Source organism: Pristiophorus japonicus, chromosome 14, assembly GCF_044704955.1.
Source record: "Pristiophorus japonicus isolate sPriJap1 chromosome 14, sPriJap1.hap1, whole genome shotgun sequence".
Taxonomy (NCBI): Eukaryota; Metazoa; Chordata; class Chondrichthyes; family Pristiophoridae; genus Pristiophorus; species Pristiophorus japonicus.
In genome coordinates, this window is record NC_091990.1 from 115200361 (window position 1) to 115226048 (window position 25688).

The window sequence follows — 25688 nt, forward strand, 5'->3', positions numbered from 1 at the left end:
GTGGTAGCAAGAGCAAATTTCTTATTCCCACTGACATGGGCTTTTGGAGGACAAGACACACCCAACACTTTGTCTGAAATGTGCAATTTGATCCAGTCATTGTCAGGCATGCTACAGAGTTCAGACAAGGCATAATGCTGACACTACTGATTTTGGAGAGCACACAACACTCACACTCCCAAGTGCAGAGAATGCACACGCTAATAATTCCGAGTTCAGAGAACACACAGGCTTCAGGCTCCTCAGACAGCCCCGCTTCTCTGCGCATACTCCACCAGGATGGAGTACGCATACATACTCATTCCCTGTCAATATGCACAGTGGTGAAGGAAATATTTCTGTTCAATCAAACAATTAACTCCTCAAATAGCCTTAGAAATGTTCACAGTTTCTGATGAAGGGTCATCGACCTGAAACGTTAACTCTGTTTCTCTCTCCACAGATGCTGCTGGACCTGCTGAGTGTTTCCAGAATTTTCCGTTTTTATTCCAGATTTCCAGCATTCGCAGTATTTCGCTCTTATTTTAGAAACCGTCATATTCTGGAGCCTGTGTCAACATAAGAACATAAGAACATAAGAAATAGGAGCAGGACGAGGCCATTTGGCCCCTCGAGCCTACTCCGCCATTCAATAAAATCATGGCTGATCTGATCTTGACCTCAACTCCACTTCCCCGCCTGCTCCCGATAACCCTTGACTCCCTTATCATTCAAAAATTTGTCTATCTCCAACTTAAATACATTCAATGACCCAGCCTCCACAGCTCTCTGGGGTAGAGAATTCCAAAGATTCACGACCCTCTGAGAGAAGAAATTCCTCCTCATATCCGTTTTAAATGGGTGACCCCTTATTCTGAAACGATGCCCCCTAGTTCTGGATTCCCCCACTTGGGGAAACATCCTCTCTGCGTTTACCCTGTCAAGCCCCCTCAGAATAAGATCACCCCTAAGTCTTCTAAATTCCAATGAGTATAGGCCCAACCTTTCTTCATATGACAACCTTTCATGTCAGGAATCAATCTCGTGAACCTTCTCTGAACTGCTTCCAATGCAAGTATATCCTTCCTTAAATAAGGAGACCAAAACTGTACGCAGTACTCCAGGTGTACAGTTTAACAGGACTTCCCTACTTTTGTACTCCATCCCCTCTGCAATAAAGGCCAGCATTCCATTTGCCTTCCTGATTACTTGTTGTACCTCTATGCTAACTTTTTGTGTTTCATGTATAAGGATCCTTAGATCCCTCTGTATCACCCCATATCCAAAGAATACTGCGCACAGTTTTGGTTTCCATATTTAAGAAAGGATATACTTGCTTTGGAGGCTGTTCAGTGAAGGTTCACTCGGTTGATTCTGGAGATGAGGGAGTTGACTTATGAGGAAAGGTTGAGTAAGTTGGGCCTCTCCTCAATGGAATTCAGAAGAATGAGAGGTGATCTTATCGAAACATATAAGATTATGAGATTATGAGGGGGCTCGACAAGGTGGATGCAGAGAAGATGTTTCCACTGATAGGGGAGACTAAAACTAGGGGGCATAATTGTAGAATAAGGGGCCGCTCGTTTAATACTGATATGAGGAGGAATTGGAACTAAGTCAGAGTGCTGGCACAGACTGAATGGGCTGAATGGCCTCCTTCTGTGCTGTATTGTAATCTGAGGAAGGATATTCTTGCTATTGAGGGAGTGCAGCGAAGGTTCACCAGATTGATTCCCGGGATGACAGGACTGACCTATGAAGAAAGACTGGATTGACTAGGCTTATAGTCAATGGAATGTAGAAGAATGAGAGGGGATCTCATAGAAACATATACAATTCTGACGGGATTGGACAGGTTAGATGCAAGAAGAATGTTCGCGATGTTGGGGAAGTCCAGAACCAGGGGTCACAGTCTAAGGATAAGGGGTAAGCCATTTAGGACCGAGATGAGGAGAAACTTCTTGTGAGCATGTGGAATTCTCTACCACAGAAAGTTGTTGAGGCCAGTTAGAAACATAGAAACATAGAAAATAGGTGCAGGAGTAGGCCATTCGGCCCTTCGAGCCTGCACCACCATTCAATAAGATCATGGCTGATCATTCCCTCAGTACCCCTTTCCTGTTTTCTCTCCATACCCCTTGATCCCCTTAGCCGTAAGGGTCACATCTAACTCCCTCTTGAATATATCCAATGAACTGGCATCAACAACTCTCTGCGGCAGGGAATTCCACAGGTTAACAACTCTCTGAGTGAAGAAGTTTCTCCTCATCTCAGTGCTAAATGGCCTATCCGTTATCCTAAGACTGTGTCCCCTGGTTCTGGACTTCCCCAACATTGGGAGCAATCTACCCGCATCTAACCTGTCCCGTGCCGTCAGAATCTTGTATGTTTCTATGGGATCCCCTCTCATCCTTCTAAACTCCAATGTATAAAGGCCAGTTGATCCAACCTCTCCTCATAGTCAGTCCAGCTATCCCGGGAATCAGTCTGGTGAACCTTCGCTGCACTCCCTCAATAGCAACAACGTCCTTCCTCAGATTAGGAGACCAAAACTGAACACAATATTCCAGGTGAGGCCTCATCAAGGCCCTGTATAACTGCAGTAAGACCTCCCTGCTCCTATACTCAAATCCTCTAGCTATGAAGGCCAACATACCATTTGCCTTCTTCACCACCTGCTGTACCTGCATGTAGATTCAATGACTAATGAACCAAGACACCCAGGTCTCGTTGCACCTCGCCTTTTCCTAATTCAGATAATATTCTGCCTTCGCGTTTTTGCCCCCAAAGTGGATAACCTCAGATTTATCCACATTATACTGCATCTGCCATGCATTTGCCCACTCACCTAACCTGTCCAACTCACCCTGCAGCCTCTTAGTGTCCCCTTCACAGCTCACACTGCCACCCAGTTTGGTGTCATCTGCAAACTTGGAGATATTATATTCAATTCCTTCATCTAAATCATTGATGTATATTGTAAATAGCTCGGGTCCCTACACTGAGCCCTGCGGCACTCCACTAGTCACTGCCTGCCATTCTGAAAAGGACCCGTTTATCCCGACTCTCTGCTTCCTGTCTGCCAACCAATTCTCTATCCACATCAGTATATTACCCCCAATACCATGTGCTTTAATTTTGCACACCAATCTCTTGTGTGGGACCTTGTCAAAAGCCTTTTGAAAGTCTAAATACACCACATCCACTGGTATTCCCTTGTCCGCTCTATTAGTTACATCCTCAGAAAATTCCAGAAGCTTTGTCAAGCATGATTTCCCTTTCATAAATCCATGCTGACTTGGACCGATCCTGTCACAGCTTTCCAAATGTGCAGCTATTTCATCCTTAATAATTGATTCCAACATTTTCCCACCACTGATGTCAGGCTAACCGGTCTATAATTACCCGTTTTCTCTCTCCCTCCCTTTTTTAAAAGTGGTGTTACATTAGCTACTCTCCAGTCCATAGGAACTGATCCAGAGTCGATAGACTGTTTGAAAATGATCACCAATGCATCCACTATTTCTAGGGCCACTTCCTTAAGTACTCTGGGATGCAGACTATCAGGCCCCGGGGATTTATCGGCCTTCAATCCCATCAATTTCCCTAACACAATTTCCCGCCTAATAAGGATATCCTTCAGTTCCTCCTTCTCACTAGACCCTCGGTCCCCTAGTACTTCCGGAAGGTTATTTGTGTATTCCTTCGTGAAGACAGAACCAAAATATTTGTTCAATTGGTCTGCCATTTCTTTGTTACCCATTATAAATTAACCAGAATCCGACTGCAAGGGACCTACATTTATCTTCACTGATCTTTTTCTCTTCACATATCTATAGAAGCTTTTGCAGTCAGTTTTTATGTTCCCGGCAAGCTTCTTCTCGTACTCTATTTTCCCCCTCTTAATTAAACCCTTTGTCCTCCTCTGCTGAATTCTAAATTTCTCCCAGTCCTCAGGTTTGCTGCTTTTTCTAGTCAATTTATATGCCTCTTCCTTGGATTTAACACTATCCTTAATTTCCCTTGTTAGCCACGGTTGAGCCACCTTCCCCGTTTTATTTTTACTACAGACAGGTATGTACAATTGCTGAAGTTCATCCATGTGATCTTTAAATATTTGCCATTGTCTATCCACCGTCAACCCTTTAAATATCATTTGCCAGTCGTTAGATATATTCAAAACAGAGTTAGATGTGACCCTTACGCCTAAAGGGATCAGGGGGTATGGAGAGAAAGCAGGAATGGGGTACTGAAGTTGCATGATCAACCATGATCATATTGAATGGTGGTGCAGGCTCGAAGGGCCGAATGGCCTACTTCTGCACCTATTTTCTATGTTTCTATGTTCTATGATTCTAGTCACAAGATCACAGACCTACAGCACAGAAGGCCCATTTTTGCCGTTGCATTTGTGCCAATGTCAAGTCTTCAACTCTAATCCTATTGCTCTGCCCTTACCCTGTATTCTTTTATATTCTTCTTTTCCAAATACATATCCAGTTCCCTTTTAAGTGATATTATATCCTCTTCATCAATAGCAACTTGGGGTGAAGCAGTCCATGTTACAGCAACCAGTATTGAAAGTTTTGCTCTGATTCCCCCCCTTCATTCTTTTAAAGAAAGAAAGACCTGCATTTATATAGCATCTTTCACAACCACCGGACGTCTCAAAGCGCTTTACAGCCAATGAAGTGCTTTTGGAGCATTGTCACTGTTGTAATGTAGGAAACGTGGCAGACAATTTGCGCACAAGCAAGTTCTCACAAACAGCAATGTGATAATGGCCAGATAATCTATATTTTTCTTATGATGATAGAGGGATAAATATTGGCCAGGACACCAGAGATAACTCCCCTGCTCTTCTTCAAAATAGTGCCATGGGATCTTTTACGTCCACTTGAGCAAGCAGATGGGGCCTCGGTTTAATATCTCATCCAAAAGACGGCACCTCCAACAGTGCAGCACTCCCTTAGCACCGCACTGGGAGTGTCAGCCTGGATTTATGTGCTCACGTCCCTGGTGTGGTCCTGAGTCTATACCCCTTTGTAACCAATTTACCGGTGCCTATACTACTATCATCACAAAGCCATTCAGAGATTTTGAAGACTTCTCTTGGATTCCCAACTTGACTTTCCTTATTCTATTGAAAAAAGCCTCAATTTATTGACCCTCCCTTTAGAACTATCAACTTTTTTTATGGTTCTCATATCAGTCCTATAATGTGGTATTCAGAAACAAATATTACATACAAATTGTGGTCCAACCCATGCCTTGAACAAATTCAACATCTCTTCCTTGCTTTTATATTCAATTCCCTCATGTACAAAATCCAGAATCCCCTTTGCCTTTCTTTATGGCCTTTTCAATTGCAATCTCAGAGTTAAAGATCTTTGTACCTGTACCCCCAGATCTCCCTGTTCAGAATCTTATCATTTAGGGCACACTTGCTTTCCCGGTCCTCTTTCTCAAAATGTACTTCTTCACATTTCTCTTCATTGAATGGCATCTGCCATCTATCTGCCCTCTCCGATAACCTGTATAAGTCTTCCTTCCTTCCTCACAGTCATGCCCCCGCACTCACCTCAAATTTAATATCTTAACTAAACTTTGATATCTCTCCTCTCGTGACTATGGAAACATAGAAATTTACAGCGCAGAAGGAGGCTATTTCGGCCCATCGTGTCCGCACCGGCCGACAAAGAGCCGCATGGCCCTTGGTCAGCAGCCCTAAAGGTTAAATATAAACCTATGAACAATAACGGAAAGGCAAAGAGCACTGAGCCCAACCAGTCCACCTTACACAACTGCGACACCCCTTATACTGAAACATTCTACACTCCACCCCAACTGGAGCCATGTGATCACCTGGGAGAGGCAAAAACCAGATAAAAACCCAGGCCAATTTAGGGAGAAAAAAATCTGGGAAAATTCCTTTCCGACCCATCCAGGTGATCGAAACTAGTCCAGGAGATCACACTGGCCATATTCTATTCCCTGCAGTACTTACCATTATATCTGTGCATTCAACAAAAGGTCATCCAGTCTAATCCCAATTACCAGCTCTAGGTCCGTAACCCTGCAGATTATTGCACTTTAAGTGCCCATCCAACTATGCCCACATTATTTTTGTATATAGAAAACAAAGCAGACCCCAGCACACTTCTCACTTCCCGCCAATCTGAGAAGTTTCCCCTATATTTTGCTTCTGACCCCGAGTCACTCCATTATTTACACAGCTATATTCCCTGTTATATCATTTTTTTTATGCATTCATGGGCTGTGGCATCGCTGGCAAGCCTAGCATTTATTGCTGATTACGAATTGCCCTTGAGAAGGTGGTGGTGAGCTGCCTTCTTGAACCGCTGCAGTCCCGAGTGATGAAGGTTCTCCCACAGTGCTATTTGGGAGGGAGTTCCAGGATTTTGACCCAGCGACGATGAAGGAACGGCGATATATTTCCAGGTCAGGATGGTGTGTGACTTGGAGGGGAACTTGCAGGTGATGGTGTTCCCATGCACCTGCTGCCCTTGTCCTTCTAGGTGGTAGAGGTCGTGGGTTTGGGAGGTGCTGCCGAAGAAGCGAGGCGAGGTATACCTGGGTGTCATCAACGTACAAGTGGAATCTGAGGTCATGTCTTCCAATGATGTCACTGAGAGGCAGCATGTAAATGAGAAATGCGAGAGGCCAAGGTTAGCTCTTTGGGGGACTCGCGAGGTCAGGGTGTGGGGGCGGGATGAGAAACCATTGCATGTCTACATTTAATTGCGACGATGAAGGAATGGCAATATATTTCCAGGTCTGGATGGTGTGTGTGACTTGGAGGGGAACTTGGAGGTGATGCTGTTCCCTTGCGCCTGCTGCCCTTGTCCTTCTAGGCGGTGGAGGTTCTGGGTTTGGGAGGTTTTTTTAACCAGTACTCTTAGGTGGTACTTTATCAAATACTTTCTGAAAATTCATATGCGTAGCTTCCATTGCATTCCCTTTATCTGTACGCTTTGATCTCCTTTCAAAAAATTCAATTAAGTTAGTCAAGCATGATCCAAAATGCATTATTTCTTGACAGTTATTGACAATAACACACACTCCCAGCTCAGGTATGGTCTGGATTGGGCACCCCAAGGAAACAAAGAGTTGGCCCACTTTACATTATATGAAGATAAATAAGCCTTCACAGCCCTGACAGCTATATTATATATTAGCAACGAACATGTCCATTTGAAAGCTGAATTGGGGCATTCGAGGTTTATTTTTAAATGTCCTAATTTGGGGCAACTTCAGTTTTAGGAGCATGGGACAAATTGTTGCTCTGAGGTTGTACAACACCTTTTTATGTCATGGCGCACAATACAGTCCGAGCATGAAGTTTTTTCCAGGTCTTCTAGTGATATCTAGTGTCTTTCCCCCTTCATTTTACCTGATGGTCTAATGGATAGCGATCTAAGTCTTTCTGGCCCATTCGTGGAGATGTGCCAATCTATTTGTATGCTTGATCACTGGTGGTCTCATAAAAGCACTTGGGTTTTTATACAGGTTGAGCATTTGAAATCCAGAGTTCCGAAATTCGGAATGTTCCAAAATCCGGACACCGCACCAATCTGTGGCGGGGCTGTCCAAAATCCGGAAAATGCTCCGAAATATGGACACCCTTCCAAACCGATTTCTGCTGCGAGCCGGGTCCAGGGAAATTCCAAAAAAGCAAAACTCACAAAACATTCACAAAAGCCCCATCCACCGAAAAAGAATCAAAAAACAAAAACTCCAACCCACCTCTTGTTGCAGGTCTTCACACCCACTGGCACCGCTGCTCCTGGGTCCGCAACGCAGGTGCCCCTGGGCGTCTTCCCTTGGCCAGAACACGGGCGCACCAAAACTCCAAAGCACGGCGACCGCGGCACGCCCAGCCTTGCACGGCGGCGGTCCGCCTCAAACCGTCGGCGCAAGACCCCGGCGAAATTCCGCAAAACCTGCTCTCATTTAGATGCAATTCCAATCTTGCTTTGTGAATTTTGTTTTGCAAACATCCTAAAATCTACTGTGGATGGTTATTGCCGAAAAGTAATAGACTGTCCAATCAGTTTCAGCAAGGCAACACAATACAGTAGACGAAGGGTCATCGAGCCGAAACGTTAACTCTGCTTCCTCTCCACAGATGCTGCCTGACCTGCTGAGAGTTCCAGCATTTTCTGTTTTCATTACAGTAGATCAGACAAGCTTCACACAGACACAGGAGACGCTGGATTAAGAAAACACGAGAGAGGGAGAGCAGCAAAGGACTACAGAAAGACTTTCCGAATTCTGGAAGTACCCAAAATCCGACACGGTCCCGAAGTTTCTTGATTTCGGACGCTCCACCTGTAACTCCATATTGTGTCTCTCAGATACTTCGCAAAGCTTTCACATGCACTGAACTACTTTGGCGGACAGTTATTGTTATGTGGGTAAAAATGGCAGCCATTTTGTGTGCAGCAAGGTACCACAAAGAACAATGAGATGAATGACCAGTTAATTTGCTTTTGGTGACGTTGGTTGAGGGACACCAAGAGAATGTGCTGCTCCTCTCTTCAAATAGCGCAAGGGCATCTTTAGCATCTACCCGAGATAGTGGAACAAGCCAACGTGGATTCATTTTTCATATGAAGGACCTCCAACAATGCAGCGCTCCCTCGGTACTGCTATTTGAGTGTCATTATGTGCTTACGGCCCGGAGTAAGGTTTGAATCCAAGCCCTTCTGAGTCAGGGATGAAAGTGCTCGCAATTGAGCCAAGCGAACATTTTGTAACGATGGGCTAGCATACCTGTACAGGTGGACTTACACACTGGTCTGTGTTCTTGCCATCCTGGAAGGAAGGAAGAAAGAAAGAAAGAAAGAAAGAAAGAAAGAAAGAAAGAAAGAAAGAAAGAAAGGAAGGAAAGGAAGAAAGGAAGGAAGGAAGGGAGGGAGGGAGGAAGGAAGGAAGGATTTACTACTGAAAGCCCCTAATAATTTGGGTGAAAGAACTATTGATGAAATTTTGGTTGTCCAAGCTAAAATCCTGACAACCTTTTTAGGAAAACAGAATTGCTTGTTTCTCTCATTGAATCTGCTCTCTATCGTTTCCAACATCTCCCTGCACAATTGTTTCTCTGCTCAGCTGGGATGTGCTGTACCTCATCATCATCATATGCAGTCCCTTAGAATCGAGGAAGACTTGTTTCCACCCTTAGAATGAATCCTTAGGTGGCTGATACAGTCCAATATGAGAGCCAAAGTCCCTGCCACAAGTGGGATAGACAGTCGTTGAGGGTAAGGGAGGGTGGGACAGGTTTGCCACATGTTCTTTCCGCTGCCTGCGCATGTTTTCTGCATGCTCTCGGCGATGAGACTTGAGGCGCTCAGCACCTTCCCGGATGCACTTCCTCCACCTCGGGCAATCTTTGGCCAGGGACTCCCAGGTGTCGGTGGGGATGTTGCACTTTATCAGGGAGGCTTTGAGTGTGTCCTTCTAACGTTTCCTCTGTCCATCTTTGGCTCATTTGTCATGAAGAATTCCGAGCAGAGCGCTTGGTTTGGGAGTCTCGTGTCTGGCATGCAAACAATGTGGCCTGCCCAGCGGAGCTGATCGAGTGTGGTCAGTGCTTCAATGCTGGGGATGTTGGCCTGGTCAAGGACGTTAATGTGCTATACCAGGCTCTACTCCGCTGACCTTCACCGCGCAGTTCAGGGCGCTCGTTTTACTGCTGCTCCAAAACATCATGTCTGTGTGACAGTCCTTCTAGTCCTAACCTTCTCCATGGAAGGATTGGTGGTGCAACTCAAACTGCTTTCTCTCTCTCTCTCCCTCCAACCATTGCCCCCCCACCCCCTGGGAACAACGTATTCAAAAATGAATTCACTTCAGCAACTTTAACAGGCTGTTTGTTTTTGTTGTCTGCCATATGGTCGATTCCAGAATCAGCCAATTTGCAATCTTTGCTCTGGTGCATAAATGCTATGGCATTCAAATCAGGCGTGTGTGAGTGAGTGTGTCTCTGTCATTTGCATCTCATTCACATTCATTCCTGTGCGTATGAGTGCTGATTGATTCATGCTCTATATCGGCAGTGCAATTAGCACCAAGTTAGTGGGGGGAAATTACTACCTCTTGGCATTGCAGAAACTGCACTATTGTGGAGTGCTGAGTGACCCGGGTTGACTGGTTATCTGATCTTTCTAACTCTCTCTCTTTCTTTCAGGAAGCCCCTTTATTTCGTCACACTGCTGAGAATCATCCCTGAACTGGACAAACTGCGTCGAGTGCACGGTTTTGAAGTGCCAAATTTTCCTCTGACAATAAAAAACACCAGCTGGTGTTATTAACGCTTGCAAATTCATGCTGACAGACAAAGGAAGGAAGTTTTTTTATTTCCCCGGATAATGCCCTGAAATGACATTGCACGATATTGGTCATAGAATCATAGACATTTACAGCACAGAAAACATAAGAATTAGGAGCAGGAGTAGGCCATTTGGCCTCTTGAGCCTGCTCCGCCATTCAATGAGACCATGGCCGATCTTCTACCTCAACTCCACTTTCCTGCGCTATCTCCATATCCTTTGATTCCTTTAATATCCAAAAATCTATCGATCTCTACCTTAAATGCAATCAAAGACTGAGCCTCCACAGCCATCTGGGGTAGACAATCCAAAGATTCACAACCCTCTGAGTGAAGATGTTTCTCCTCATCTCAGTCCTAAATGGCCGACTCCTTATTCTGAGATTGTAGGATGTTCAGCCCAATGTATCTGCGATGGCCTCATCCCACTTTACGGCTCTTGGTCCATGGCCCTGTAGGTTATGTCACCTCAAGTGCATACCTAGGTACTTTTTAAATGCGGTGAAGGCTTCTACTTCTACCACCCTTTTAGGCAGTGAGTTCCAAGCCCCCACCACCATTTGGGTGAAAACAATTCCCCTTAAATCCCCTCTAAACCTCCTACCAATTACTTTAAATCTATGCCCCCTGGTTGTTGACTACTCTGCTAAGGGAAATAGATCCGTCCTATCCAGTCTATCTCGGCCCCTCATAATGTTATGCACCTCAATCAAGTCGCCCTTCAGCCTCCTCTGTTCCAAAGAAAACAACCCTAACCTATCCAAAAGCAAAATACTGCAGCTGCTGGAATCTGAAATAAACACAGAAAATGCTGGAAATCTCAGCGGGTCAGGCAGCATCTGTGGAGAGAAACAGAGTTAACATTTTGGGTCTGTGGCCCTTTGTCAGAACTGGAAAAGTTCGAGATGTAGCAGATTCTTAAGGACATGCTGGGGCAGCGAAAGGGGGAGAGGAAGAAAGAACAAAAGGGAAGCTCTGTGATAGGGTGGAAGGCAGGAGATATTAGAGAGACAAAAGGGATAATGCAAAAATGAGATGATAATGGCACAAGTTAGGAAACAAAAGATGGAGTGTGAATGGCGGAATCATCACTAGCTGCCGTGAAAAAGTAAAAAAAAAGGGGGGTTTGTAAAAAAAAAGAGGAAAGAGAAAAAAGAAATATGGGCAGGGGTTATGATCTGAAATTGTTGAACTCGATGAAGTGTCCGGAAGGCTGTAAAGTGCCTAAATGAAAGATGAGGTGCTATTCCTCGAGCTTGCGTTGAGCTTCATTAGAACAGTGTAGGAGGCCGAGGACAGAGAGGTCAGAGTGAGAATGGAGCGGAGAAGTAAAGTGACAGGTGACCGGAAGCTCGGGGTCACACTTACGGACTGACGAAGGTGTTCTGCAAAGCTGTCACCCAATCTGCATTTGGTCTCACCAGCCTATCCAATCTTTCCTCATAACTACAATTCTCCAGTCCAGGCAACATCCTCGTAAATCCCCTCTACACCCTCTCTAGTGCAATCACATCTTTCCTGCGATGTGGTGACCAGATCTGCATGCAGTGGTGCTCGAACCCTTTGTTTGAAATTCCTCGCTGTGTTAGTTCAGGGGAAGCACTAATGTCTTTATTTAACACTTTTTCTAAAGTAGCGGAGAGAGAGAGAGAGAGAGAGGAATTAGAAATAAATCTGTTCAGCGAGCATACCGTGGAATGGGGCAGCCTGATTGCAAGGCCCCAGCAACATCCTCACAAGCAGCTTTTATGGTTACATAGAACTTACAGCACAGAAATAGGCCATTCGGCCCAACTGCTCCGTGCCGGTGTTTATTCTCCACATGAGCCTCCTCCTCCCACCCTACATCATGTCACCCAATCCACATATCTGACTGTTCCTTTCTTCTTTATGTGCTTATCTAGCTTCGCCTTAAATGCAATTGCAGCGTGGAGGCCTGACCTGTGTGAGAACACCAGCAGCAGGTCGAGGCCATAAAAGGAGTGGTGAGTTTCGGCCTGGGAGCAGAGTGGAGGTCCCAGGAGCAACCTGGAGGCCCTGGAAGTAGCGTGGAGGCCACTTCAGGAAGCAGTGCGACCTGGTGCAGGAGGGCGACGGCAGCGAAGTGTGACGTCATCAAGGTGCAGGTCGGTGATTGGAGCGTGGGCAGATACAGCAGGAGCGGCGAGGTCGGGGCGAAGGAGCGGCGAGAGACTGTGGAGGGATGTGATCGGAGCCCAGGAGAGAAGTGAGTTCGGGGCCAGGGGCCCAGGGGCATCACGGGCCAGCCCACACTGCGATATGTGTGTGCACTAGGCCCGTGCAGCAGAGCTGGTCTCCAGTCATCTTGGATAACCCTTGCCACTGCACCAAGAACCAGCTCTGTCCGTGTGGTGGCTGGTGTGCAACGGCTGGTAACCACATGTTAAAAAAATCCACGCACAGGCATCTTCCACCCTTCAGGATGTAGTTTGGGATCTGGAATATTAGGTCCTGCATTGAAACACCGGTGAACTCATCCTTTTTTGGCGTGGAAGCAAGTCATCCTCATTTCGAGGGACTGCCTATGATGATGATGAAATGTACTTAGTTGTGTTGCGTCAACCACAGTGTGTGGCAGTGAGTTCCACATTCTCACCACTCTCTGAATAAAATCATCATCATCATCATAGGCAGTCCCTCAAAATTGAGGAAGACTTGCTTCCACTCTAAAAGTGAATTCTCAGGTGACTGTACAGTCCAATATGGGAATTACAGTCTCTGTTACAGGTGGGACAGACAGTCGTTGGAGGAAAAGGTTGATGGGGAATCTGGTTTGCTGCACTCTCCTTTGGCTGTCTGCGCTTGGTTTCTGCATGCTCTCGGCGACGAGACTGAAGGTGCTCAGCACCCTCCTGGATGCTCTTCCTCCATTTAGGGCGATCTTGGGCAAGGGATTCCCAGGTGTTGGTGGGGATGTTGCACTTTATGAAAGAGGCTTTGAGGGTGTCCTTGAAATGTTTCCTCTGCCTGGAAAGTCCTTACTCTACAGTATGAAACCACACGAGGCACATTCTGGGGACAAGGTCACTCTGTGACTTTTACTCTTTATTCACAGGACTCCAAAGACGATGACCCTGCGTGGGATCTCACTTTTTATGCCTGTGTGATCAGGTAAGGAGTGTCTCCCACAAGTTCACCCCTTGTGGTCAAGGTGTGCACCTAGGTTGAGTGTGTACAGTAATACAGTGATGTTACATTGTGGTTACATACATGACATCACCTCCCCACCGCCAGCCCCCCCCCCCCCGCCCCGGCCCCACCAAAGTCTTATTGGGATCATAGGTTTAGTCTTTCAGGTGGTCTACGCTCCCTCGTGGAGCGCCGCAGTTGGGGCTCTGGTAGTTGGACACTGACATGAGTGTCTATCACCTGTGGCCTGTCCGGGCTGACCGCAGGGACTGTGCATTCTTCTGATTGCTCTTGTTGCTCGTTCACTGGCGGTGTTGTGAGCTCCATCTCATGGTCTTCTTCAGGTTCCTCCGTGTCGATGTTGAACCTTTTTTTTACTTGGTCCAGATGCTTACGGCATATTTGACCATTGTTGAGTTTTACCACGATGACCCTATTCCCCTCTTTGTCAATTACAGTGCCCTCAAGCCATTTGGGCCCCATGGCATGATTGAGGATGAAAACAGGATCATTTATTTCTATACATCTCCCCCTCGAATTACGGTCATGGTACTTGTTTTGTGACTTGCGCTTGCCCTCAACTATGTCGGTCAGGACTGGGTAAATGAGGGACAACCGAGTTTTGAGTGTCCGTTTCATTAGTAGCTCTGTGGGCGGTACCCCCGTGAGTGAGTGTGGTCAGGATCTATCGGCCAGCAGGAGGCGCGATAGGCGGCATTGTAGGGAGGGTCCTTGAATCCTGAGCATACCTTGCTTAATGATTTGGATCGCACGTTCCGCCTGGCCATTGGAGGCCGGCTTGAGCGGTGCAGTCCTGACGTGGTTGATGCCATTGCCCGACATAAACTCTCGGAATTCGTAGCTTGTGAAACATGGGCCATTATCACTAACCAGGATGTCCGGCAAGCCATGGGTTGCAAAGATCGCACGTAGGCTTTCCACGGTGGTGGATGACATGTATGAATTCAGAATGATGCACTTGATCCATTTCGAGTACGTATCTACCACAATAAGGAACATCTTTCCCATGAACAGGCCCGTGTAGTCAACATGAATGCATGACCATGGCCTGGTGGGCCAGGGCCACGGGCTGAGCGGGGTCTCCCTGGGGGCATTAACTAGCTGGGCACACATTGTGCACCTGCGAACACAGTGTTCCAGGTCTGAATCAATTCCAGGCCACCAAACGTGTGACTGTGCAATGGCCTTCATCAGCACAATGCTGTGGAGTTCCCTGATGAATGCCTCCCTGCCCTTCTGGGGCATAACTACCCGACTGCTCCATAATAGGCAGTCGGCTTGGATGGCAAGCTCATCCATCCGCCTGTGGAACGGTCTGACCTCCTCAGGGCATGCTCCGTGTGCGGGCTCGCAATCCCCAGACAGGATACATTTCTTAATCAGGGATAGGAGGAGATCTCTGTTTGACCAGATTTTGATCTGGCGGGCTGTGATGGGGGAGCCTGCGCTGTCAAAGGCATCAACAGCCATGACCATCTCAGCGCTTTGCTCCGTTGCCCCCTCAGTGGTGGCCAGTGGAAGCCTGCTGAGCACGTCAGCGCAATTTTCAGTGCCGGGCCAGTGCCAGATGGAGTAGTCATAAGCAGCCAGCGTGAGAGTCCATCGCTGTATGAGAGCTGATGCGTTGGCACTGATAGCCTTGATATCTGACAACAGGGATGTTAATGGCTTGTGGTCTGCCTCTAATTCAAACTTCCTACCAAAGAGGTACTGTTGCATTTTTTTTACATCATAGACACATGCAAGCGCTTCCTTCTCGACCATTCCATATCCCCCGTTCTGCTTGAGAGAGCGACCTGGAGACATAAGCCACAGGTTGTAGTTGACCCTCAGCATTGCCCTGCTGCAACACGCACCCAACCCCATAGGACGATGCATCACATGTCAGAACCAATTTTTTACAGGGGTTGTACAGGGTCAACAACTTGTTTGAACAAAGTAGGTTTAGTGCCCGATCAAAAGCCCATTCCTGACAGTCCCCCCAAAACCAATCGCAACCCTCACACAGGAGCACGTGTAGTGGCTCCAACAACGTGCTCAAGTTCAGCAAAAAGTTCCCAAAATAGTTCAACAGTCCAAGGAATGAACGCAACTCTGATGTGTTGCAGGGCCTGGGTGCTCGTCGAATCGCCTCTGTTTTGGATTCGGTGGGCCGAATCCCATCTGCAGCAACCCTCCTGTCCAGAAACTTAACCTCAGGAGCTAAGAACACACATTTAGACTTCTTGAGTCGCAGGCCTACCCGGTCCAGTTGGCGTAGCACCTCCTCCAGGTTGTGGAGGTGATCCTCGGTGTCTCGACCCATGATGAGGATGTTGTCCTGGAATACGATCGTTCCAGGAATGGATTTAAACAGGCTTTCCATGTTTCGTTGAAAAATTGCGGCCGCTGATCGAATGCCAAACGGGCACCTGTTATAAACTAACAGTCCCTTGTGCGTGGTGATGGTGGTCAGTAGTTTAGATTCGTCGGCCAGTTCCTGGGTCATATAGGCTGAAGTGAGGGCCAACTTGGTGAACAGCTTGCCACCTGCCAGCGTGGCGAAGAGGTCCTCCACTCTTGGGAGTGGGTATTGATCTTGTAGGGACACCCGATTGATGGTGGCCTTGTAGTCACCACAGATCCTGATAGAGCCATCTGCTTTTAGGATGAGAACGATGGGGCTCGCCCAGTCGCTGAATTCAACAGGCGAGATGATGCCCTCTCTCAACAGCCGGTCCAATTCACTCTCGATCTTTTCCCGCATCACATACGGCACCGCTCTGGCTTTGTGGTGCACTGGCCTGGCGTCCGGGGTGATGTGTATCACTACTTTAGTGCCTTTGAAAGTCCCGACGCCAGGTTGGAATAGTGAATCGAATTGTTGTAGGACTTGTGAGCATGAACTTCGCTCCACAGATGACATTGCGTGAACATCCCCCCATTTCAAGTTCATTCCGGCTAACCAGCTCCTCCCCAACAGTGCGGGACCATTGCCCGGGACAATCCAGAGCGGCAGCCGATTCACTGACCCATTGTGTGTGACAGCCATCATTGTACTGCCTAGCACCGGAATGATTTCTTTAGTGTAAGTCCGTAATTGTGTCTCAATACGTGCTAATTTGGGTCTACTGACTTTAAGTGGCCATAGCTTCTCAAATTGCTGAACGCCCATGAGTGACTGGTTGGCCCCAGTGTCCAGCTCCATGTGTTCTTGGATACCATTTAATAAAACCCTCAATATCATTGGTGGCATTTTGGTGTATGAACTATGAATATTCACCACATGGACCCGCTGAACCTCGGCGTCCATCGATTTGCCCCAAAAGTCATCCTGCCTCAAAGGACCCTCTTCTGGTCCATCCGCCTCATATATTAGTCTGGTTGCAGACTTCCTGCACATTCGAGCTAAGTGACCACTGAGATTGCAGTTCCTGCAGACAAACTGTTGAAATCTGCAAGATCGAGCTGAATATTTTCCCCCACACCTCCAGCATGAGTCAAAGTTTCCATTATTGGGAACAAAGGGCCTATGATCAGGCATTCCGTGGTGACTGTCACTTTGACTGCTCTTAAGTATCCGATTAATGGGTGTTAATGGCCCCATCCCGGGCCGCATTGTCCACTGTGATGGCGTGAATGTCTGTTCAGCCTGCCATTGTCTTTGGGGTCTATTACTGCCTGGGGAGTGTCGGACTGCCCCTGCCTGCCTGTGGGGCTCTGAGTTGCATTGATGATGTTGACTCCCTGATCCATCGCCGTGTTAGAGGCAGAATTGAGCACGTATATTATTTTCGTCTCTTCCTCCCCTGCCATGAAAGTTTGAGCTATCAACGCCGCCGCTTCCAAGGTCAAATCCTACATCTCAATTCATTTGCGGAAGATTCCCGCATGACCGATGCCCTCGATAAAGAAGTCCCTTAGTATCTCCCCGCTGCAGGCGTCTGTGAACTTACAGAGGCTGGCCAAACGCTGGAAGTCCGGTATGCTCTGTCCTTCACGACATCGGTGGGTGTAGAATCTGTGTCGGGCCATATGTATGATACTTGCCGGTTTGAGGTGCTCCCTGATCAATTTGCTAAGTTCTTCAAAGGTTTTGTCCGCTGGCTTTTCGGGTGCTAGTAAGTCCTTCATGAGCGCGTAAGTCTTTGGTCCGTAGCTGGTCGCCCTTCGCTTGTCGGCCGCTGCATCCTCAGCCACTCTTTTGTAACGAAGCTTTCTGAAGCCTCTCGACAAAATCGTCCCAGTCTTCCCCAACACATTACCGTTCCTCTGTGCTACCGGTGGCCATTCTTGTGGGTCGTGAATTCCCGTTTCTCGTCACCAATGTAAAGTCCTTACTCTACAGTATGAAACCACACGAGGCACATTCTGGGGACAAGGTCACTCTGTGACCTTAACTCTTTATTCACAGGACTCCAAAGACAATGACCCTGCGTGGGACCTCACTTTTTATGCCTGTGTGATCAGGTCTCCCACAAGTTCACCCCTTGTGGTCAAGGTGTGCACCTAGGTTGAGTGTATACAGTAATTCAGAGGTATTACATTGTGGTTACATACATGACACTGCCCACCTGGGTCTCGCTTGCTGTGTAGGAGTTCCGAGTTGTAAATGGTTTCCCTTAGATGTTTTCGAAGCACCCCCACTTTACAATAGTTCTAGAGCTGGGAGTGATTACTGTACTGAACAGATGAATGAGTCACGAACGAATACCTTGGTCTCAAGCGGCAATGTTTTTATTAAAGTTAAAGCACACACCTGCACCCAGTAAAACCACACACACCCTGGTGTGTAAAACAAACAAATGCAGTACAATACACAGTTTGGCCCATCTAAATGGCCCCGAAAGCGAAATACCTGTTGTGTATCTGTAAAGCCTGCACTCCCATGCTTCGCCACCAGGGAGCTCATCCCCTGAAGTCCCAAGGGATCCCAGCATCGCTTGGGAGCACTGTATATAAGCCGGCCCGTAAGGCCTGCTCCTCACTCTGGAGTGTCTTATTAAAGACTGAGGTCACTGTTACTTTAACCTCCCTGTGTGCAGCCTCATCAGTGTTAGGAACACAATAACTGGTGACGAGAATACGAACCCAACGCAAAGATGCAGCAAACTGTGGGCATCCTGGAGAAGTTCTCGGAGGGTGTGGTCTGGGAAGCCTATGTCGAACGGCTAGACCAGTACTTTATAGCCAACGATCTGGGCAGAGAAGGAAGCGCTGCAAAAAGGAGAGCGGTCCTTCTCACAGTCTGCGGGGCACCGACCTACAGCCTCATGAAGAATCTTCTGGCTCCAGTGAAACCCACAGATAAGTCATATGAGGAGCTGTGTACACTGGTTCGGGAGCATCTTAACCCGAGGGAGAGCATGCTGATGGCAAGGTATCGGTTCTACACGTGCCAGCGATCTGAAGGTCAGGAAGTGGCGAGCTACGTCGCTGAGCTAAGGTGACTTGCAAGACAATGTGAGTTTGATGGCTACCTGGAGCAAATGCTAGAGACTTTTTTGTACTGGGCATTGGCCACGAGACCATCCTACGAAAACTTTTGACTGTAGAGACACCGACCCTCAGCAAGGCCATTGCGATAGCACAGGCGTTTATGTCCACCAGTGATAACACCAAACAAATCTCTCAGCACACAAGTGCTAGCAATGTTCATAAATTAACTGGAACTGTGTTTGAAAGCAGAAATGTACAGGGCAGAACCGACGAGTCTGCAACTGCCAGCAGGCCTCAGAAGACCCAGATGACTCAGAGTCCCCAACAAAGGATGAATGCAAGGCAATTAACACCTTGTTGGCATTGTGGAGGCTTCCATTCAGCCTATTCATACTGCTTCAAATGGTATGTTTGCAAGAGCTGTGGAACAATGGGGCCCCTCCAACAAGCTTGCAAACAAGCTGCAAGCTCTGCAAAACCTGCTAACCACCACGTGGCAGAGGAAGATCGATCCATGGTGGATCAAAGCAATTTCGAGCCTCAGAGAGAGGAGACAGATGCTGAAGTACACGGGGTGCACACATTTTCGATGAAATGTCCACCTATAATGCTAAACGTAAAATTGAATGGCTTACCCGTAGCCATGGAACTGGACATTGGCGCTAGCCAATCCATCATGAGTAAAAAGATGTTTGAGAGACTGTGTGCAACAAGGCATTCAGACTAGCCCTGAGCCCCATCCACACGAAACTGAGAACACCAAAGAGCTTATCACTGTCCTGGGCAGCGCCATGGTCAAGGTCACCTACGAGGGCACGGTGCACGAACTGCCACTCTGGATTGTCCCAGGCGATGGCCCCACACTGCTTGGAAGAAGCTGGCTGGGCAAAATCCGCTGGAACTGGGATGACATCCGAGCGCTATCACATGTCGATGAGGCCTCATGTACCCAGGTTCTTAATAAATTTCCTTCCCTTTTTGTGCCAGGCATTGGAAACTTTTCTGGGGCGAAGGTGCGGATCCACTTGGTCCCAGAGACACGACCCATTCACCACAAAGCGCGAGCGGTAGCTCACATGATGAGGGAGAGAGTGCAAATCAAGCTGGACAGGCTGTGATGCGAGGGCATCATCTCCCCAGTGGAATTAAGCGAGTGGGCCAGCCCGATTGTTCCAGTACTCAAAAGTGATGGCACGGTCAGGATTTGCAGCGATTATAAAGTAACTATTAATAATTTCTCGCTACAGGACCAATACCCGCTACCTAAGGCAAATGACCTATTTGCGACGCTGGCAGGAGGCAAGACGTTCACCAAGCTCGACCTAACGTCGGCCTACATGACGCAGGAGCTGGAGGAGTCTTCGAAGGGCCTCACCTGCATCAACACGCACAAGGGACTGTTCATCTACAACAGAGGCCCATTTGGAATTCGTTCGGCTGCAGCGATCTTCCAGAGAAATATGGAGAGCCTACTCAAGTCGGTGGTCTTTCAGGATGACATATTGGTTACGGGTCGGGACACCACCGAGCACTGACAAAACCTGAAGGAGGTCCTGTAGGGCTGTGGCTGAAGAGGTCGAAATGCGTCTTCATGGCAACAGAAGTGGAGTTTTTGAGGAGAAAGATCGCGGCGGATGGCATTCGGCCCACAGATGCCAAGACAGAGGTCTATCAGGAACGCATCCAGGCCACAGAACGTCACAGAGCTGCAGTCGTTCCTGGGACTCCTCAACTATTTTGGTAACTTCCTATCGGGGTTAAGCACCCTCTTAGGGCCCCTACATTGTGCAAAGGTGAGAACTGGGTATGGGAAAAAAAAACAAGTAATTGCTTTTGAGAAAGCCAGAAACATTTTATGCTCCAACAAGCTGCTTGTATTGTATAACCCATGTAAAAGACTTGTGCTAGCATGTGACGCGTCGTCGTACGGAGTTGGGTGTGTATTACAACAAGCTAACGTTGCGGGAAGTTGCAACCTGTCACCTATGCTTGCAGGAGCTTGTCTAAGGCCGAGAGGGCCTACTGCATGATTGAGAAAGAAGCATTAGCGTATGTGTTCGGTGTAAAGAAAATGCATCAGTACCTGTTTGGCCTCAAATTTGAGCTGGAAACCGATCACAAGGCCCTCACATCTGTGTTCGCTGAAAACATGGGGATAAATACTCATGCTATCAGCTTATAACTATACCATCCGCCACAGGCCAGGCACCGAGAACTGTGCGGATGCTCTCAGTCAGCTACCATTGCCCACCAGGGGGGTGGAAATGGCCCAGACTGCAAACTTGTTGATGGTGGCGCAGCCCGCAGACTTGTTGATGGTCATGGAAGCGTTTGAAAATGATAAATCACCTGTCACAGCCCGCCAGATTAGGACTTGGACCAGCCAAGATCCTCTGCTGTCCCTAGTAAAAAACTGTGTACTGCATGGGAGCTGGGCCAGCATCCCCGTTGAAATGAAAGAGCCAATCAAGCCGTTCCAGCGGCGAAAGGACGAGCTGTCCATTCAGGCAGACTGCCTGTTGTGGGGTAACCGCGTAGTGCTACCAAAAAAGGGCAGGGAGACATTCATCTCGGAACTCCACAGCACACACCAAGGTATAGTAATGATGAAAGCGATAGCCAGATCCCACATGTGGTGGCCCGATATCGACTCCGACTTAGAGGGAAATTGATCTGAATGACCCGGTGTATGTGCTAAACTATGGACATGGTCCCAAGTGGATCGCGGGCACGGTGATAGCTAAAGAAGGGAATAGGGTGTTTGTAGTCAAACTAGACAATGGACAAATTTGCAGAAAACACCTGGTCCAAACGAGGCTGCGGTTCACAGACTGCCTTGAACAACCCACAGCAGACACCACCTTTTTCGAGCCCACAACACACACCCAAAGGATCAACGACACCACGCCGGACCAGGAAATCGAACCCATCATGCCCAACAGCCCAGCAAGGCCAGGCTCACCTAGCAGCCCTACATGGCCAACAACACGCCAGCCCAGCGAGGGCACAGCCAACACATCAGAACAGGCATGTGTACCGAGGCGGTCCACCAGGGAAAGAAAGGCTCCCGATCGCCTCACCTTGTAAATAGTTTTCACTTTGACTTTGTGGGGGAGTGATGTTGTGTATCATGTTCCGCCACCAGGGAGCTCATCCCCTGAAGTCCCAAGGGATCCCAGCATCCCTTGGAAGCACTGTGTAAAAGCCAGCCCCTAACGCCTGTTCCTCACTCTGGAATGTCTTATTAAAGGCTGAGGTCACTGTTTAACCTCCCTGTGTGCAGCCTCATCTGTGTTAGGAACACAATAGTACCCACATCTAAACCCCACCCCCCTGAAAGCCCCTAATAATTTGGGTGAAAGAACGTATGATCCCCCTCACACTGTGGCTGTGATCTTAAAAGGAATGTTTGCAGAGATGATGCTCACCGATTCGCTGGTTTACTCGCTGCTTCTTCTGATGAAAAGGTGTCTCTTCTGGTTGCTTCTCTCCGTCCCATACAGAGGGTTGGATTCTTGTAGAAGCGAAGCAGCAAGGCAAGAGAGAGAGCTGTGTCCACATGGCCTTCTTTTATACCTGCATTCTGTCCACCCCTTTCAGCCCAAATAAAGTTTCAAGGCTTCCTGTGGGTGTGTCTTCTGTTTGGCTCAATAAAATTTTCTTACTTTGTTTCAAGGTTTCCTGTTTTTCCAGTCATGGGTTTCGCTTCCGAGTAGTCTGGACTTTATGGCTTTCTATTGTTCTGGTATCTCTTCTGGGTAATGGCTCGAACACTGATCAGTTCACTTGACAAGTTCACGTTGCTTAACAAATGGACTCTCCATTTACTCAACACCTGCGATGAATTGCCTTATCTTGGCCATTGTCTTCCCAGACCCCCTGCCCATCATTCCAAGTCCAACATGGAAGAATTACCTGGGCCCCTCCCACAAACGGCTTCCAGCTTTTTTTCTGCAGTGAGAAATTAAAACGCAAGGTCCAGATAACCAAAAAAATCCTTGGGGATTAAAACACAATGTCCAGATCCTTGGGGATTAAAATGCAATGTCCAGATCCTTGGGGAGTCGATCCTTACAGAGTAGAGCGCTTGCTTTGGGAGTCTCGTGTCAGGCATGCAAACAATGTGGCCTGCCCAATGGAGCTGGTCGAGTGTGGTCAGTGCTTCGATGTTGGGGATGTTGGCCTGATCGAGAACATTGATGTTGGTGCATCTGTCCTCCCAGGGGATTTGCAGGATATTGCGGAGACATCGCTGGTGGTATTTCTCCAGCGATTTGAGGTGTCTACTGTATATGGTCCACGTCTCTGAGTCTTACAGGAGGGTGGGTATCACTACAGCCCTGTCGACCATAAGCTTGGTGCCAGATTTGACAGCCTGATCTTTGAACACTTTTTTCCTCAGGCGGCGCACTGGAGGCGGTGTTGAACCTCATCATCCATTGCTGATAATAGGCTCCCGAGGTATGGAAAGAGGTCCACGTTGTCCAGGGCCGCGCTGTGGATCTTGATGACTCGGGGGCAGTGCTGTATGATGGGAACGGGTTGGTGGAGGATTTTTGTCTTACGGATGTTTAGTGTAAGGCCCATGCTTTCGTACGCCTCGGTGAAGATGTTGACGATGGCTTGGAGTTCAGTCCCTGAATGTGCTCAGACGCAAGATGTTTCTTCTGAATACCATATTGGATTTATCAGTGACCAACTTATATTTATGGCCCCCTCGTTTTGGACTCAGTTTACAAACCCTTGTTTACAAATCTCTCCATGGCCTTGCCCCCTCCCTATCTCTGTAATCTACTTCAGCCTCACAATCCCACCGAGATATCTGTGCTCCTCAAATTCTGCCCTCCTGAGCATCCCTGATTATAATTGCTCAACCATTGGTGGCCGTGTCTTCTATTGCCGAGACCCCAAGCTCTGGAACTCCCTACCTAAATTTCTACCCTTCTCCACCTCTCTTTCCTCCTTTAAGACGCTCCTTAAAACTTACCTGTTTGACCAAACTTTTGGTCACCTGCCGTAATTTCTTCTTATGTGGCTTGGTGTCAAATTTATTTGTTTTGTCTTCAAACACTCCTGTGAAGTGCCTTGGGACGTTTTACTGCGTTAAAGGCACTAAATAAATACAGCGTCTGTTTTCTGACATCGCAGGAGAGATCTTGCATTTCCTCGGCATGTTCGCAGAATTACTTTGAAGTGCAGTCGCTGCTGTTTTTGAGGGCAGAAGCGTTAGCTGATTTGCACACCGCAAGGTCCCATGAGCTCCAACTGAGTTGACTGCTTGAGGGAGGAATGTTGGCCAGGACACTGGGAGGACTCCCTAGATCTTCTTCGAATAGCGCCATTGCAGATGCCACTGAGAAAGCTGAGAAAAAAAACCCTGCATTTATATAGCGCCTTTCATGTGAAGTACTTTTGAAGCAGCCAATTTGCACACAGCAAGCTCCCACAAACAGCAACATGATAATGACCAGATAACCTGCTTCTTTGTTATGTTGATCGAGGGATAAATGTTGGCCAGGTCACCAGGGATAACTCCCCTGCTCTTCTTCATAATAGTGCCATGGGATCTTTTACACCCACCTGAGAGAGCAGACGGGGCCTCGGTTTAACGTCTCATCTGAAAGACGTCACCTCCAACAGTGCAGCACTCCCTCAGCACTGCACTGGAGTGTCGGCGTAGATTTTTTTGTGCTTAAGTCCCTGGAGTGGGACTTAAACCCACAACCTTCTGACTCAGAGGCGAGAATGCTACTCACTGAACCACGGCTGACACAAGGACATATTTCAATTAGACTTGCAGATAGCTTTGCGCATTATGTTCCTTTACTGTTCTAACAGCAGCTTCTTTCTGGAATGTTCTTGGTTCCGACCTCCCTTATGCTTGGAAGTTATACTTGTGAAGTTGGATGGAAGCCAGGTTGCAATTTCAGTCAGGAATTTCCAATCATGTCAACGAGGGAAAGAAGTGTGAAGAAGCTTTTATGAAGCAAAGTCAAATGTGAAAACCATTTTTGGTTGTATACATATCTTTATCACAGCTCCTTTGGCCGTGCGCCAAATGGTGTACCTGCTTGTAGATATTGCCTGTAACTGCTGAACAATACTATCTGTAAATTGATTACCAATTTTCATTTCTGTTTTTCCACTGAGTTGATCTGAGAATCACCAGCTATACCATCGCATCACAGCTCAAAGTGCAACCATTCTCGTGTGATACAGAAACAACCCTTTCAAATTAACTTCGTAAAATAAATTCTAATCAGGCTTAGTTTATCATAACGTTTTCAAAAAGAAAACTTTCCACATTGTATAAATATCAAGGGCATCAGAACTTGTGTGCTATTCATTTCCCTGAACCCGAATGGAATATGACGCTTAGGAGAATGCAGTCCGGAAAAAAAAGAAAGGAAGGAAGAGAGGAAGGAAGGAAGAGAGGAAGGAAGGAAGGAAGAGAGGAAGAGTGGAAGGAATGAAGAGAGGAAGGAATAAAGAGAGGAAGAGGAAGGAAGAGAGGAAGGGAGAGAAAGAAAGAGAGGAAGGAATAAAAGAAGAGGAAGAGAGGAACGAATGAAGAGGAAGAAAGAGAAGAGAGGAAGGAATGAAGAGACAGAGGAAGGAAAGAAAGAGAGGAAGGAATAAAGAAAGAGAGGAAGGAAGAGAAGAAGAGAGGAAGAAATAAAGGAAGAAAGGAGGGAAGGAAGAAAGGAAGAGAGGAATGAAGAAAGGAAGGGAGGAAGGGAGGGAAGAAGACTCTTCCTCTGTGCAG